This window comes from Heterodontus francisci, chromosome 39 (genome assembly GCF_036365525.1).
Source record: "Heterodontus francisci isolate sHetFra1 chromosome 39, sHetFra1.hap1, whole genome shotgun sequence".
Classification (NCBI taxonomy): Eukaryota; Metazoa; Chordata; class Chondrichthyes; order Heterodontiformes; family Heterodontidae; genus Heterodontus; species Heterodontus francisci.
Genome location: NC_090409.1, coordinates 18,755,330 through 18,761,777, shown reverse-complemented (window position 1 = coordinate 18,761,777; position 6,448 = coordinate 18,755,330). Strand labels below are relative to the sequence as shown.

General features: G+C 44.1%; 1 pseudogene; it reads right to left on the bottom strand.

Moving 5' to 3' along the window:
* Positions 1–1,528: 1,528 nt before the first annotated feature.
* LOC137352840 (probable G-protein coupled receptor 139) lies at positions 1,529–4,866 on the bottom strand (annotated as a pseudogene).
* Positions 4,867–6,448: the final 1,582 nt, after the last annotated feature.

Below are 6,448 nucleotides of genomic sequence, written 5' to 3'. Positions count from 1 at the left end.
TCCCCTCCCCGAATTAAATATTTTCCCATCCCGTCTGCTCCTGTCCCTCTCCATGACTATAGTAAAGGTCAAGGAGTTGTGATGACTATCACCCAAATGCTCTCTGTTGGCGGGAATGAATCTAGAAGAATCACTCGACACTCAGGTCTGCTCCAATGTCAAACAGTTTATTGAGTTACGCCAGCGGGGAGAAGGTCACTGGGATGTCCAGATGCCTCTCCACTGAACAAAGGAAAATCATCCACACTTATACCTTTTTCAGACAGTTACTCAGCCCATCCTGGCTGGACATGATCCAATCATACCGGTTATTGATTACATACATGACACATATTACCAATTAGATTACTCATTAGGCATCATGTGGCTACGTGATCAGCTTAGCATACCCCTTGATCATCTTGTGATGTTTCCCAGACCCCCTTATCAACTATCCTTGAGTCTTCACAATGAATCCTACTACCTTTATCAAGCTTGCATCCCTGATTGCTTCCTGCAGTCTGCAGTTACACAAAGCAGCTGTCTTGTACACTGATGTGAGGGGCCCTCCTTGGTCAGGCTAATTGCCTGTGCTAAGCAGTACCGTGCTCAAGGCTGCAAGCTAACTAACCTGCCCCACAATGCCTTGGGTAAATACTCCATTTTGTAACAATATGTGTCTATACTTTCATCTTTTATATATATATATATATATATATATATATATATATATATGTATATGTGTGTATTTATTTAGTTGCAGCAGCCACAATTTTTTCCTTCTACAATCCCCCCTTTCGGTAAAGGACTACCCCTAGTCCTGTTAACCGACATACCTACTTTATTATCCCCGTTTTAACCCTGTCCGGTGTTCCCTGCCTCTACGTGCTGGCCAGTCACGTGATTTCAGGAATCCCGGTCACTTAAATCAAATCAATATGACCCAAATTATCGTGTCCCTTTGTGGTTAACCTCCTGTGTTGTTCCTTTACCAAAGCCTTTGCTTTCTTTCGCTTAGTATATTGCCCGCATGATCTGTCCATCCCTGTGCAGCCGGGGCACCTCTATGTTCTACATACTCCTCCTCCTCCTCTTCCACAAATTGCTCCTCCTCTTTCTCCCATGAGCTGTGTCCATCTAGCATAACACCCTTGTCAATGTCCAAACCGTGATTTCAGTTGCACTCATTCCGGCAAATGGAGTGTCTTCTAGCACATTCCTGATTTGTTCAATTTAGGTAGCGGAAAGATGGAAGTGTTGGATGATGTCGATGGTAATAAGACATTAGCAGAATTAAAAGGAGTGGAATTGCTCCAGTAAAGATTATTCCTGAACATCCCAGCTTTACCTGCTCTTGTCCCCTCTGTTACCTCGACCTGCCCCTTTCACACACCGGCTCACTTTTCCACAACTGTTTTATCAACATTAAACACTGCATTTAGCTGGAATGAGTTTGGCTGAATCCTGGCGTTTTATCACTGCTTTGACCGCAACCCCAGACTCCTGGGCAGTGCCTTTCGTGGAGTCGATAAGTTAACCGTGTCGGTTTTCATTCTTTGATGAACTTCAGTAACAGATGAATGGGATGTGTCACAACACGTTTCATCTCCTCTCTGAATTTAGCCTGGGTGAGAGCATAAATGCAGGTGTTGGTGCAGGAGTTCAGATACATCAACATGTCCCTGACCTTTGTGACTATTAAATTCGGACTCATGTCCAGCATTATTTCCTGACACACAATGTCCATCACTCTGGTCATCCACAGCACGACGAAGCTGCCCGACATGGAAAAGAGCAGGATGATGGACCTTCGCCGGTTCTCCATCTCAAGGTCAACTTGTTTCACATCATTACCTTGACTTCGGAATGCCTTGCAGACCTGACTGGCCATGACAATGTGTCTGACGGTCAGAGCATTGAGCAGCAAGTTACAAACATTGGGAATGAGAGGGGTTAAGACTGTAACAGACCACAGTGATTTTGTACACATTTTGCGAAGTGTGCACCCATTGTAAGGACCACGTGAGTGAATGGGTTCGTCGGTGAAATGGCGTGGAATATTTCTCAATTTGCTTACCATGCAGTGTCATTATGACTCGTGCCGCCGTTCTCTCTGTTCAGTACCGAACTTTCAGCCTCTGGCAACAAATGGCCATAAAACCGATCAGGGCGAAGGCCACGGTGAGCCAGACCGAGCAATCCACCAATGCAGCATTCATAATGCAGTTGAGGCTGCACACATAGTAATGGTTAAGGAATGAGAAGGGGAAGTCGAGGGTTCCCACGTACTTCAATGATGACCAGCAAGGTTGCCACTGCCACGGACACCAGGTACCGGCCTATACATCTAGAGATGCCGCAGCTCCCTCAGGACAGAATCACTGTGGTCATTATGTTCGCTGCCAGAGAAGGAAAGAAAGAGATGATGGTTACTAATTACAGTCACATCATGTGAAGTAGGATGGCACCAAACGTAGAAAGAATAGGAGAGGAGGCAAGGGAATCTATGGATGCTGGCGAGGAAAAGCCACATGAGCTACCATTGATCATCTCCCCGCTCACTCAATGAGTTTCGATTATCCATCCTTCCCCAGTTACTCAATGAATTCCTATTGTCTAACTCACTGCATCGTTAACTGAGCTGCAGTGGTCTAACTCTCCCCCTTACTCAATGAGCTCCCATTATCAAAAGCTCACACAGTCACTCAATGATTTCCTATTGTTTAACTGTCTGTATCATTGTCCAACACTCAATCAATGAGCTTCCACTGTGCAATTGTCAACATCAAGCATGAGTTTCAGTTGTCCAACACTCTGCATCAGTCATTCAACTCCTATTGACCAACTCTCTGCATCACTCAATGGACTCCTGTTGTCGAAATCTCTGTCACTTATTCAACGTGTTCTCATTATTCAACTCGCTCTGTATCACCCAAATAGTTTCCCGTTCCCAAGTCTCTCACTCAATGTGTAACCATTAACCAGTTCTGACAATCACCAGTGAACTGCCATAGCCCAAATCTCTCCATCAATTTATGAGCTTCCATTGTATAACTCACTCCATCATCAGTGGGGTCCCATTATCGGACGTTTTCCATCACGCAATGATGTCCTATTTACTAACTCCCTATTTCACTCAACGAGCTCTCGTTTATTTAAATTCTCTCCTTTACTGAACGAACGACCAGTGTCCATCACACAGTCAGTCACTCAACGTGCCCTTTAGTATTGTCGCATCCTCTCCATTGTCCATTGCTCAACACTCAATCAATGAGCTCCCACTGTCCAACCTGCTCCTACTTACTCGCTGCACTTCCAATTTTCCAACTGTCACTGAATGAGAAGTAATTTTACGACTGTTTCCATCACTCAACAAGCTCCCAATGGGTCAATAACCCATTGTGTTCATATTGTCCAACATGATACATCACTCTTTGAGCTCTCATTTTCCAAATCTCTGCATCACTCACTAACATTCCATTGTCGATCACTCCCTTACTCAGAGCTCTCATTGAAGAACTCTTTCTATCCTTCAGTGAGATCCAGCTTTCCAACACTCTCCATCGCTCAATGATTTCCCATATGCCCAACACTCTATCACAAATAGACCTTCAACTGTCTAATTCTCTACTAGTCACTCAATGAGTTCGTATTATTATCGCCAACTCCAGATCTCAAAAAACATACCTTTCCTGACTCTCCCATTGAATGAACTCATTGTGGAACTCACCTATCACTCAGTAATTGCTGAACTGTCTCCTTCAGAGCGTTCCCATTGCTCAACATTCTCCATTGCTCAATGAGCTTGCATTGACCAATTCTTTTTATCACTCAATGCTTTCGTATTGTTCAATTGTCCCCTTCATCAATGAGTTCGAATTAACTCACTGCTCAATGAGCACCCGTTAACCATCACTCTACATCAGCCAATGATCTCTCATTAACCAGATTTCTAATTCACATAATGAGTCGCCATCGTCTTCTCCCTCACTCAAATGGCCTCTCATTGACCAGCGCATTCCCATCTTCCACCTATCACAGACCTTTTGTTCTTCCTCCTTTCCATGTTCCTCCCAGGATACTTGCTTAAAACCTATCACCTCTAATATTTCCTAGTTCTGCCGAAAGATCATCAGCTGAAACATTAATTCTTTGTCTCTTCCCACGGATGCTGCTGACCTGCTTGGTATTTCCAATATGTTCTGTTTTTATGAGCCAAATTCTGCCCCTCCATCAATGAGCTCACAGTGCCTAACTCTGCCTCTCGCTCAATGAGATCCGACTCACCAATTCTTTCAATTACTTTGGGAGCTTCTATTGCTTTCAATGTAGTGGACTTAGTCAGGCTTTGTAATTCCTGTATTTTCTTCCCCTTTAACAGTTCCATCTGTCTGTCGGCAGACAGAGACTGCCCCACCCCCACACACTTGGGCAATTAGGGATGGGCAATAAATTCTGGCCGAGCCAGCGATGCCCACATCCCACGAACGTATAAGTAAAACAAAGGCAGGAACACAAACAGAGCAAAAATGCACAGTAACACACATAATGCACAGACACATAAATACGCACATAGACAACAACGCACGCACGCACTCACACTCATATAGCATGCGTTCATGACCACAATTAGACATATACATTTACTCACCCATATGATAGCATGTCGACATAAATAGTCGTACCTACAGGCACACAGGCTCACACACACACGTGCACTCTCACAACCAGACCATACACACGTGCCAACACATTTCCAGGCAACGAAAGTTTAAAGAGGAACCAACTCATTTAGTGACTATCTTCCAGTCACATCCCAGCCACACCGATCCCTGATAGAGAATGTGACAACATGCCCTGTACCAGTAAGCATGCCAAACCTCCCATCCTCGGAGAGAGACAGTGACGTGTACTGGAGCTGGAGACAGCTGCATACTCTGAAACACAGAGGTCAGGAGTTTGAAGCAGCTCTTAAAATATACCCAGGAGAATCCCACAGTGAGGCAGGGAGCTCAAGGGTCTCATACCAGCTGCAGTGAACGCAGCAACCAGACTCGGGTCTAGGGGAGAGTTTAACTTGACTTTGCACTGTGTAAAAACCACAAATATACTTTGTAATAATATCGCTTTACTGAGTTTTATTCGGAAAGAGGCTGTATTTATTTCATGTTTCATTCTCTGTTCCTTGTTAATGCAAGCTGACTTCTAGGATACACTCTCGGTGCTAAAGATAAAAGAAAGCAAGGGCTTGCTTTGCAGAAGCATCTATCATGCCCACAGGACGGGGTTTACAGCCGATGCAATATTTTTAAATAATTGTCGCTGTTGTAATGTAAAAAAACACGACATTCAGTGTCCGCAGAAGTTCCCACAGCAAAGTCATGATGAACAGTTAATCTGTTCTCATGATTATGGTTGGGGATTATTGTCGAGCACGACTTGAATCGGGAATGCTATCTGGGATTGTTTCACTGAATCCCTCACAGAGTTAAATCCTCAGAATTCACCAAGAAGCAATATACCATGACAACAGCCTGGTCAGTAATCCTCTGCTGACAGTAGTTCTGCAGTGAGTCTCTCAGTGTGGCTAGTCTCCCCCCACCAGCCTATCCCCACCAACCCCCACAGTGATCAGTCTCTGCACAGTCTCTTTATGGTCATTCCCCTGTGCTCAGTCGCCATGTGGCCACTTATGGCGTGGTCATTCGCACTGTGGTCTGCCTCATTGTGATCAGCTAATCATGGTCAGAGCCCAGTGTTCAGCATTACATACAAACATATGAATTAGAAGTAACAATAGGCCATTCGGTCTATTAAGCCTGGTCCAACATGATACATCATTCTCTGAGTTCACATTTTCCGTATCTCTGCGTCATTCAATGGGCTCCCTTTGTTCAAAGCTATGGATCACTAAATGAACTCATGCTGTTCAACTCTCTGCATCACTCAAGGAAATCCCATTGTCGATCTCTACCTTACTCAGAGTTCTCATTGTCGAACTCTTTCTATCCCTCAATAAGCTCCTAGCTGTCATACAATTCAGACTCCGACCCTTACCTCTCTGTCTATGACACATCGGCAAATTGCACGCTTCGAGAGTGCAGATTGTGGGTTGACTATTTCTTACTGATAATTTAGTTCTCAAATTAATCGGAGTTGCACACTGAATCCCTGGTATCACGAATTTATTAAGCATTAACATAATTCCACATACACTTGCAAGCAGTAGTCACAAGAAAACATTGCGAGTTTTAGCCGATGAATTCAAACACATTACAGTTTCCAGTTCGGTTTGCAAGATATGCACTATTCGAATTCTGAAGTAACTTTTCCTCTTCCCTTCTAGGTGCGAAATTGCATGTTTCTTAGCAGCACTGCATAGTTATTATTCAACATTAATTTAACTGTGCTGTTCTTGCTTCCATAGATGTGTAACTCACATCCTTGACTGCATGCCACAAATTAGTAG